This window comes from Balaenoptera musculus, chromosome 6 (assembly GCF_009873245.2).
Source record: "Balaenoptera musculus isolate JJ_BM4_2016_0621 chromosome 6, mBalMus1.pri.v3, whole genome shotgun sequence".
Taxonomy (NCBI): Eukaryota; Metazoa; Chordata; class Mammalia; order Artiodactyla; family Balaenopteridae; genus Balaenoptera; species Balaenoptera musculus.
In genome coordinates this window covers 49,070,674-49,082,306 of record NC_045790.1, presented here as the reverse complement: position 1 = coordinate 49,082,306, position 11,633 = coordinate 49,070,674, and the positions used below count along the sequence as shown (strand labels likewise).

Here is an 11,633-nt window from a genome sequence, read left to right as displayed (position 1 = left end):
ACACCAAACCATTGTGTGGGGTCTTGAGATTAAGAAACTCAAGAAACTCGCCCCTCTGCACACGCACAAACTCTTCCCCACTCCCTGGAGGGTCTTGGGTGGTTCCCAGGGCGGTTGCAGCGCCGCGAGCTCCAGGGAAAGCGCGCAGGGAATGGCCCTGGGGACTCGTCCCGGGGAAAGCGCTAGCATCCGGGGAGAGCCTTCCCTTCTCATCCCGCACTGTCCTAGGGCAGGCAGGGTGGCATTCCAAACGCCAGCAGCAAGGTGTGCCACGCAAGACACCCCCCCCCTTTAAAAAGAATAAATAAATAGAAGCCAGCGCCTAGCCCCGCTCGGGTTTCTCGAAACGCGCACCGCGGTCGCTGCCCGGGCGGCTGGGTGTCTGCGCTCCCCGCCTTCGCTGGGCTGACACAGGAGGGGAGGAGCAGGAGCCGGAGGGGGTGCTGGAGCGGGGTGGGGGGGGAGCGCGAACCATCCCGAGCCAAGACAAGCAGCACATTCACAAATAACGCCCCCACCCCCAGCGCACGCGCTCCCATTCAAAGCCGCCGGCTCTGCTGCCGCAGGGCGGCTCAGAGCACGCGCGGCGGCCCCAGCGCAGCTTTGCCCCGCAGGCGCACGTCCCGGGTCTGCCCACCGCCGCAGAGCCCCGCAGCCTGCGCGGGACGCGGCTACCACTTGCAGGGTGGGGCCTCGTCCGGGACTCCCCTTCCTCCCCGCTGCGGGGCCATGGCCCGGCGGGCTGCGCCCTGGAGCTTGGGGCTCCTGGCCCGCATCCTCGGGGGCACCTGGTGCCTGCTCTGTGTCGCCGGACAGGTAGGGCAGCTTGCTCGTCTTGCGTCCCTCCCCCTCCTGGGACCTTTCTTCTAGGCTGTGCTACAGCGGGGAGTGCTGTAGCTTGGGGCGCGCTCTCTCCGGCCAGGGACTGTCCTAGGGTTGCCCTGCCACCCGAGCTGGGACAGGTGGCGTGGGGTTGGGACTAAGGCGGCCCCTCGCGGCGAGCCCCGACCTGGCGGGATCAGACCCTGCGCTGAGCCTCTGCCCAGCCTCCTGGGGCCGCGTCCCGGCTTCCCGCCCACGCCCTCGTCCTGCCTCCCAGGCGAGGAGGTGGCGCCTGAGCTGGGGTGCGGCCTTCTCCCAGGGAGCCCGCGACCCCGCACCTCTTCCGGACAGTCCTTCGGGGAACCTCTTCTCTCCTTCCCGGAGGAGGCAGGGGCGTCTCCGGGAAGGCTTGGGCGCTGGTACACTTCTCCTCACTCCTGTCCTTCCCTGGTCCCAGTGAGCTTCTGACACCGTCACCTCAGGGCCACCGCGTCCGGGAGAGTCGGGCGGCGGAGCGTTGTAAGGTGCGCAGATGCCAGACTAGGTGGTCTCCCTGATGCTCTGCAAAGGAGAAAAGGTGGTTCTGGCCGGTGCACGAGGACTCGCCCTCACCACGCCCCCTTCGGATGCGCCTAGGGTTTTCTCCCGAGCCACATGGGGTGTAGGAACTGGGGAGTCCTCCTGAGTCGGTGGGCCCAGGCCCCGAGGCAGAGCAGAAGGGTCCCGGAAGGGTGTAGTCGGCTTGGCTATGGCTTATTACAGAAAGACCCTGGAGGGAGCTGCTTAGGGAAGGAGGCGGGGGTCAGTCAAACCCGTGATGCATGTGGTGTCTTTGGCTTTCACGATTTCCAGAGTCAGGTAACTTTTGATTAAAACTCATGATTTAGGCGGTTTGTACATAATTTAGCCTACATAGATTTGCTTTTCACAGGATTACTTGGGTAATTCTGGGAAAATGCCCAAATACTCTTGGCCGGAATTATCGCCAGATAGCCTCCCTTTCCTCTGTTTTGCTTATGGAGACTTGTCCAAATCGGGGGATTTCCTTCCCTCGCTTTTACTTGACGTTTTTGAAACTTATTTTCAGTTCTCTATTTTAATGGTCATTTTGATTGTAGTGGTGCACTTGTAGAGGCTGAGGGAGGACCAAGAATGAGGGCTAAGAAGGACCCAGAGCCGGCTGGAAGCTGACAGGCAGAGACTAGCCTAAGAAGTGATAGAAATTTCCAACAGGGAACACCTGCTTAGATTGGAGCATGAAAAACCCTTGCAAAAGCTTGTCTTAATTATGAGCTACTTTTATTCCCAGCATGCCTTGTTCCATCGGCAGGGCTTCTCACAGGTGGCTACCTGTTAGGATTGCCTGTAGGAGCTCTTGACATTCCCTGGGCTAGGCACCCACCTCAGCTGGATTGCATCAGCGTCCTTGGGGTTATGACGATGAGGCCGGGGCGCTGGGACTTATAAAGCTCCCAGGTGATTACATTGTGCAGCTGGGTTGAAAAACCACTGTGTCAAAATGACCTGCCTTACAGTGACCTGTTCTAATAGAATCCTGAGCCCAAAAGAAAACTCAAGGGAGAAGAGTAAAGAGGGCCTAAGAGACAGGCTAGGGAGAGAGTCTTAACATGCAGCTTCCATTCCTGGCTCTGTCCCTAACTAGCTATGTCATTTTGGTCAAGGCCCTTAACCTTCCATTTCCTCATCTGTAAAGTGAGGGTGTTGGCCCATGTTCTTGAAGGTACTGCCAGCTCTAACAACACCAGGCAGGTCGGCTTCTAACCAAAATCAAGACAGAACACCTTGTGTCTTATTTTTAAAAAAATCGTAGGGGTAGAAATTCTACCTTATCCTTGAGGCTTTGGTTAACTATCAGGTAATATTTGAATCCAGCAAAGATGCTAAAGAAGATGCAAAGATGCATAACGTAGTTTCTTAGACTTGTGTGGGTTTTTTTTTTAATATACTTTAACACGCTGCTTGTTTTTTAATATTTTAAACACTCTGCTTGTTTAGACCTATTTCAAGTCATTCGGTGCCCGCTCGACATTCAGGACAAACCGATTTTCCCAGTGTTACACACCTGTTCTTCCTTGCTTCTCTTCTCAACCAACTTTCTTCTGGGTGAAGATGATGAAAGCAGATTTGAGCCTTGTGTGTGTGTTGGAAGTGGTTTATTGTTTAGTTCCAAATGACTTTTTCTTGTTCCACTTGGCAGGGCTGCTCTCCACATGTGAGAAGCCTGACTAAACTTGTCGGGGAAAGGATATCAGAGAGTTTAAAGTGGTAGATGGGTTCTGTATTCTGGTTGAATGCAATGCACTTTAGAGATAGCTTAGTCAGGTGTTGGTCAGAAGCAGCTGATCTTGCAACACAATTTAACACTTTTTAAAAAACCACATGGGTGTTATACCTGTGAATTAAACGGACCAGAAACTTGAGGATACTTAATATCAAATCAAGAAGAAATAAAATCAATAGCCAGTGCCAAAGGACTGGAACACTGGAATTTATACATTCTTTAAACTGGTTTTTCATTAGAGCTCTCTGTATATGAAGGCATGACTACCAGAGTTATCAGACCTCTTGTATATATTGTATCCATAGTTAAAAGAGGATCTTTGTTTAAGAGCTTCTGGCTCCCCAGGTTGAATTACACCTGAGCTATATTCTCCAAAAGTCCAAACAACAATTTTAATGCAAATTAAAATTATTTGGAAATCTCAGCATTTCTCCTGTCTTGTCACTGAATTTCTGCTTTCAGGGGTTATTTCCCTTCCCTTTTGTCCTGGCTGAATTACCCTCCTAACTTGAGAGATTCTTTTCTTTCCCTGTGCAACTTGAAGGTAGCTCACTCTTTAGGTTCTTATGAAACACTATTTTACTGATACCAGTTTCATTTCATCAGCTGAACTCAAATTCATCCCATTGCCCAAATTGCTCCCAGGTAAGGAAGTACATAATTAACTGTTTTAACCACTAGAGGTTACCAACTACTTAACGATTTCTACAACCCATCTGTAGCAATCCACTGTAAAAATAAGCAACGTTCCTGGAGAGGATTGTGGCTAGATCAGCACAAATCCATTACTACTGCTTAAAAATATCACTTAGTGGCAATTCATGTTCTTACGGTGGCATACCAGTGATAGCTTATTCAAATACTAAGATTGAATATTTTCATTTACTATGGTATTCTAAATCCTACCCTTGTTAGGAATTTGGTAATGAGGTAAAAAACAGGATGGCTTGAAAGAATTTGTGACTTCGTGGGCACCTGATTTTCAACTAAAGACCTTGAAGGAAAGATTTTTCTTGTCTCTTTTGTTGTTCTCTTGTATGTTCTTGCTTTTGTCTTATTTTTTATTTTTATTTTTACTGTGATAATAATTCTGCATGGTTAAAAAAATACTCCTAAGGGCTTATAAAGAAATATAGCAACTTCTTGCCCAAGTCTTTCTCCTAACCTTTGTCAGATCCCATGGCCCAAAGGCAACCATTTTTCTTGTTTGTTTGATATTATTTTGGGGTATATTTGACATACAGTAAATTGCACGTATTTAAACTATACTGTTTGATAAGTTTTGACATATGTATACACCTGTGACACCATCACCCCAAAGTTTCCTCATTACCCTTGGTAATCCCTTCTTGCCACCCTTCCTCACACCCTAAATCATGGTGCAAATAGTGATCTGCTTTCTGTCACTGTAGAGTAGTTTGAGTTTTCTCAAATTTTATGTAAATGGAATCATAGAGTATGTACCCTCCCTTTTTTTTGAATTTTATTTTTTTTTAAACAGCAGGTTCTTATTAGTTATCTATTTTATACATATTGGTGTATATATGTCGATCCCAATCTCCCAGTTCATCCCCCCCCCCCGACTTTTTGCTTTGATCTGGCTTTTTTCCCCCCTCAGCATAATTATTTTGAGATTATCCATGCTGTAGCATGTTCCCAGTAATTTCTTTTTGTTCCCAAGTAGTGTTACATTGTACGGATATATTACACTTTGTTGTCCATCAACATTCACCTATTGATGGACAGCGTGTTTTTCGTTTTTGGCTATTACAAAGAAATTTGCTATAACGATTTGTTTATAAGTCTTTGTATGGACATGTAGTCTTATTTGTTTCAGGAGTGGGATGGCTGAATCATTGGTAGATGTATGTTTAACTTTTTAAGAAACTGCCAGTTTTTCAGAAGGTTGTACCATTTTACATTCTTACTAGCAGTATACAAGAGTTCCAGTTCCTCTGCATCCTTGCCAACACCTGCTGAGGTCAGTCTTTTATTTTAGCCATGCAAATTGGTATACTAGTAGCTTGTTCTGGGTTCTGATGTGCAGTTCCCTAATGATTGATAATGTAGAACATTTTTTTCATGGATTTATTTAGAATGTATATATCTTTTTTTAGCAAAATATTCAAATATTTTGCCCATTTCTCATTGGGTTGTTTTCCTATTGTGTGAATTATTTATGTATTCTGGCTATAAGTCCTTTATCAGATGTATCATTTACAAATACTTTCTCCCAGTCTGTGGCTTGTCTTTTCATTTTCTTTACATTGTATATTGATGGGCAGAAGTTTTTAATTTTGATGAAGTTGAATTTACTATTTGTTGGTAAATTGTGGTTTTGCTCTTAAGAAATATTTGCCTAACTCAAGATCACATGGGTTTTTCCCCTAGAAATTTTATGCCTTACATTTAGTCTATGTGCCATTTTGAGTTAATTTTGTATGTGGTGCAAGATATGGGTCAAAGTTCATTTTTCGCCCATGGATTTTCAATTGTTTTAAGCAAGATTTTTTTGAAAAGACTATCCTTTCTCCACTGAATTGCCTTTGCACCTTTGTTAAAATTCAGTTGTCCATACATGTGGGTCTATTTTGGATTCTCTAGTCTATTTCACTGAACTGTATGTCCGTTGCTGTGCCAGTACTACACATTCTTGATTATTGTAGCTTCACAATAAATTCTGAACTCAGGAAGTGTGATTCCTCCAGGTTTGTCATTCATTTTCAAGGATGTTGATTTGGCTACCTTATATAAATTTTAGAATGAGTGTGCCAACCTTTTTAAAAAAAAAAGGTATGCGAGAATGTGACTAGGGTTGTTTTAATCTATAGATCTATTTTGAGAGAAGTAACCTCTTAACAATATTGAGTTTCATGATCCCTGAACATGATATATACCTATCTACTTAGGTCTTCTTTAATTTCTCTAAGCAATATTTGGTCATTTTTAGTGTACAGGTTTTACATATTTCTGTCAGATTTATATTAAGTATTTCATAGTTTTAATGCTGTTTTAAATGGCACTGTTTTTTAAAAAATTTGTTTCTGATTTTCCTTGTTAGTATATAAAAACACAATTGATTTTTGTATATTGTTCTTATTTTCTGCAACCTCACTTAGTAGTTGTAGTAGCTTTTTGGTATATTCAGTCAGATTTTCTACACATATGATCATGTCATATACAAATAAAGACAGTTCTTCTCTCCCTATTTGGATGCCTTTTATTTCTTTTTCTTATTTAATAACATTGACTAGAACCTCTAGTACACAGTTGAAAAGAAGTGGAATGAACAGATATCCTTGCTTGTTCCCAATCTTAGGGAACAATAATTCAGTATTTCACCATTAAGAATGATGTTAAGTGTAGGGTTTTTGTAAATGCGCTTTATCAGCTTAAGGAAGTTCTTTTTATTCATTGTTTATTGAGAGTTTTTATTGGAAATGGATGTTGGATTTTTGTCAAATGCTTTTCTGCATCTAATTATTATATGATTTTTCCTTTTTAGTTTGTTAATATAGTGAATTACACTGACTGATTTTTGAATGTTAAACCAATCTTGCACTCCTGGGATAAACTTGATTTGGTGATAATTTATTAACCTTTTTCTATATTGCTGGATTTGATTTACTAAATTTTGATTAGAATTTTTGCATTTATGTCCATGAAGAATATTGGTCTGTAGTTTTATTTTCTTGCAGTGTCATTGTCTGGTTTTGGTATCAGGGTAAAGCTGGCTTCATAGAATAAGTTGGGAAATACTCCTTTCTTTTCAATTGCCTGGAAATAGTGGTGTATGATTTCTTCCTTAACTGGTAGAATTCACCAGAGAAACCATCTGGACCCGAAGTTGGCTTAGTGGGAAGGATTTTAACTACAAATTTAAATTCTTGAATAGATGTAGGGCTATTCAGGTTATCTATTTCATCTTGAGTTAGCTTTGGTAGTTTGTGTCTTTCATGAATTTGTCTGTTTCATTTTAGTTGTTGAGTTTATTGGCATAAAGTAGTTCATGATGCTCCCTTATTATCTTTTTAATATTAGAACATGTGGTTATGTCACCTTTTTTATTCCAGATATTGGTTATTTACTTATTCTTTTTCTTTATCAGGCTGCTTTAGTGGCTTAATTTTATAGGTCTTCTCAAAGAACCAGCTTTTGATTTCATGGATTTTCTCTATTGTTTTGTTTTCTATTTCAATTATTTCTTCTCTCATCTTTATTATTTTCCTTCTTCTACTATTTTGTGTTTCATTAGTTCTTATTTTTCTAGTTTCTTAAGGTGGATGCTGAGGTCATTGATATGAGACCCTTTTATATTTTTAGACATAGGTGTTTAGTGATAAAAAATTTTTCTTCAGTGCTGTTTTAGTGGCATATCATAAATGTGTTTTCATTTTATTTTTCATTTCAAAATACTTTATTTCCCTTTGATTTCCTCTTTGACCCATGGGTATTTTGAAATGAGTTGTTTAGTTTCTAAATATTTGGAGATTTTCCAGATATATTTGGGTTATTTACTTTTAATTCCAGTGTGTTCAGAGAACACACTTTATATAACTTGAATCTTTTTAAGTTGACATTTGTTTTATGGCCCAGAATATGGTCTGTCTTGGCAAATGTTCTATGAGCATTTGAAAAAAATTAAACTTCCTACAAATCTCTGTCTTTTAAGTTTTCCTGATTAATCTAGCTGTTGTTGGGTGGAATACTCTATAAACATCAATTAGGTCAAGTTTGTTGAGAGTATTAAAATATTCTATGTCTTTACTGATATACTTACTGTATCAATTATTGACAGATGTATATTACAGTCTCCATCTACCATTGTGGAATTGTCTGTTTCTCCTTGAAGTTCTATCAGTTTTTTCTTTATTTTGAAGCTCTGTTATTGGGTGTATAAGCATTTAGAATTGTTATGTCTGTGGTGAACTGACTCCTTTGTCATTATTAAATGACCTTATCTATCCTTGGTAATAGTCTGTGCTCTAAAATCAACTTTGCTTTTGACTATATTAATATTAGATAACCATTTTTAATCCTTTGTGATTTCTATATGATAGTACTTCCATAGTTATTACAGTATACCTTTAATATGATTTATTGTATTCTATTAAATTGTCATTATGGTATGATTTCCTAATTCTCTTTCTCATCCTCCTTTCATCATTCTTTCATGATGTTTTATCACATTTTAGAGACCCAATGGTCAGTATTAATCTATTGTAATGGGTACACTGTGCCAAGCAGTATGTTATTATTCTATTTTTTTCTAGTGTATTTCCCTTTTAAAAGAGCTTTATTGGGATATAATGCATGCATCATACAATTCACCAAGTTAAAGTGTATAATTCAGTAGTTTTTATTATATTCACAGATATGTGTACCATCACCACAGTCAATTTTAGTAATTTTTGTCACCTCAAAAAGGAACTTTGTACCCTTTAGCTTACCCTTACTCTTCACTACCCCCCAGCCCCAGGCAATCATAATTTACTTTCTTTCTCTATAGATTTCCCTACTCTGGATTTTCATGTGAGTGAAGTTATATAGCGGGGTCATATAATATGTGAATTTGTGGGACTGGCTTCTTTAACTTAGCGTATTTTCAAGGTTCATCCAAGTTGCAGCATGTATCAGTACTTCATTCCTTTTATGACTGAATAATATTTAATTGTATGGATATACAACATTTAGTTTATCAATTTGTCTGTGGATGGACATGTAGGTTGTTTTCACCTTTTGGCTATTATGAGTAATGCTGCTGTAAGCATTCATGTGCAAGTTTTTGTGTGGACATAGGTTTCATTTCTCTTGGGAAATATTTTAGGCTTTGTAGACTATACTGTCTCTGCCACTAAATTCTGCTGCTATAGCAGGAAAGCAGTGCTAGACAATATAGAAATGAATGAACATGGTTGTGTTCCAATAAACTATTAAAAAAAATGGGCGGTCGTCCAGATTTGGACCACAAGCCATAATTTGCCAACCTCTGAACCACAGTTTCATGATGCTGTGCCTCGATGTGGATTATTTAAATTCACAGTGCTAGGTTTTTCATGGACCTTCAATAGATCTATAGCCTTCAGTTTGGGGAATATTTATTTTCATGTCTTTGATAATTTCCTTGCCAGCATTGTATGTGTTTGCTTTTTGTGAAACTCCTTTTAGTCAGTTATTAAGCCTCCTGGATCTACCAATATAGCTCTTAAAATCTTTTGTCTTGTTCTTTTAGTTATGCTTTCTGAAAGATTGTCTCAATTTTACTTTTCAACAGAGTCTTCTTTCCATAACTTTTCAACCACTGTTCCAGTTGTAGCCAAGCCTTCACTCCCATCTTTTGCAGCACCAGGTGCCTCTGTGTCTGAAGCCTTTCTGAGCTTTCACAGGCCAAATTGTCTTGCTTCCCATCATTATATCCTGTTGCAGGCGCAATCCTGTTAAATCAGTTACAATTCCTCCACCAGCTTTCCATATTCCAAAAATTTATTGGCATCTTTTGTCTGCTGTTGTCTCCTTTCCAGTTCTCTTGTCATTTTAATTTATTTACTGTTATTTTAGCAGGCATTTGGGAGAGAATGGAAAAAAGTGGTGTTCAACCTGCCATGTTTAACTGGAAGTTAGCACTATTTATTCTCTTTCATTATTTCTATTTTCCTGTCTTGATCCATTTCCAAATCCCATTAAAGCTCATTCTGGTTATTATGCACACTTTTCAGAGATTCATGTGTCTTGTTTCCCAGTGTAAGCAAAACTTTGGTCAGTATTAGAAAAAAGACACTAGATTTGAGGTCCTAAGACCTAAGTTCTAGGTCTGGATTTACTGACTGTCTCTGCAACTAGAGAGTTGGACTTTTTTTCAGGGAAGGGAATCCATGCTAACTGACTGCCTGCTAGTTGCCAAACACAATAGTCGGTACCCTGTCCATCCTCGTTTTCGTATTTTAGCTTTCAGTCTTTCAATAACTGTGTATTTCCCATTCCTTGCTTAAATAGAGTCTAACCTATTTGCTCAGAGATACAGTAAAGAAATATTTTATTGTTTTACAAATTTTGATGTTCATATTTGGAAACGGTTTTAGGAGAGAACATGGAGTTAACATGATGTAAAATATCTGGCTTTAAAATATCATATGTGGTATTAAAATTTATTCTCTAAGGTGTGATTGAGGTTCAGGCTTTTTTGTGGTGAAGAAGGGAGATGAGGTGAAATGAATGGGGAGGTTGTTTTGAATTGTTAGTACATAATACCATATCAGCTTTCATATTTTATTTTGCACCAGGATGATCTCTATGTAAAGAATTAAGCATTTTTTTGGAGGGGATGGAGTGAGTGGTGTAGGAGCTACATATTTCTTTTCAGCTGTGCTCATGTCTGTAGAATTATAAAGCTGGAAGGGGCCTTAGAGATTCTTCAGTCTTTTGGTTCAGAAACTTCGCTGTGTATAAGTAGTTTGGTCTTCTGCATAGTTCCAAAGGTCACCAAAGACTAAAGCTGTGCAACTAGAAGCTGAGAAACTTTTTTAAAAAAATTGAAGTATAATTGATTTACAATGTTTTAGCTTCAGGTGTACAGCAAAGTGCTTCAGTTATACACACACACGCACACATATATATATATGTGTGTGTGTGTACATATATACATATATATACTCCTAATCTTTTTCAGATTCTTTTCCATTAAAAGTTATTACAAGATATTGAATTAGGAGTTTGGGATTAGAAGCTGAGAAACTTTGAAATGCCAATTCCTGGGCCTCACTCTTGGAGATTCTGATTCAGTAGGGAAAGGATGCGTCCTAGGAATGTGCCTTTGGTACGTTCCCCTCACCACATACCCATAGAGGATTCAGACACAGTTGGACCAAAGACCACATTTCGGGAAACACTGGTCTGACCTGTCTTATTTAAGGAGGAGAGAAGTTAAGGTCTTAGGAAGTTGAGCGACATGTCCCAGTTTGTTAGTGGGAGAGATGGGAGTGGACCACACGTCTCAGAACTCTGTTCAGTGACTTTTTCCACCAGAGCATACACTATTATTTTAGTGTCTAGTTACATCATGAACTAAAGATATGAACCACCAGCTTAAAGTGTCTTTATTTGTAGTAACCTCCGTTTTTTATAAATGGTTTTCAGATGTTTGGGAATAGCTTCAGCTCCCAGACACTCTGCCTTCAGCGGAGGAATAATCTGGGGGAAGAAGGGAAGGGAAAACCCTCTGCCCTTCCCCCTCTCACATAACCTGCTGGAAACTGGCTTCTGTGTGTTTTTTCCTCCAGTCATCATGCCCCTGGAAGATTAACAGATACTTATTTAGAAAACTGTCCAAAACATCCAGGAACTTGACACTTGTTGAAAGGGAGAGGACGTGCCTCTGAACACCTTCTCTACCCAAGTGTGATGTAGCAACTGTTGCTACGTTCTTGGATGGGAGGAAGAAACTGTTTCATGTGCTTATTATTTAGGATGTTCTCCCCACACGTTCTTGGATGGGAGGAAGAAACTGTTTCAT

The 11,633-nt window shown here is 40.3% G+C and overlaps 1 protein-coding gene across 1 annotated transcript in view; it reads left to right on the top strand.

The window, feature by feature from the left end:
- Positions 1-745: 745 nt before the first annotated feature.
- ADAMTSL1 (ADAMTS like 1) overlaps positions 746-11,633 on the top strand; it is a 1,026,618-nt gene continuing 1,015,730 nt past the window's right edge. Inside the window, exon 1 of the mRNA XM_036856350.1 lies at positions 746-816. The gene's annotated coding sequence lies outside the window, so the exon portion shown is untranslated. The remainder of the gene's footprint in view (positions 817-11,633) is intronic.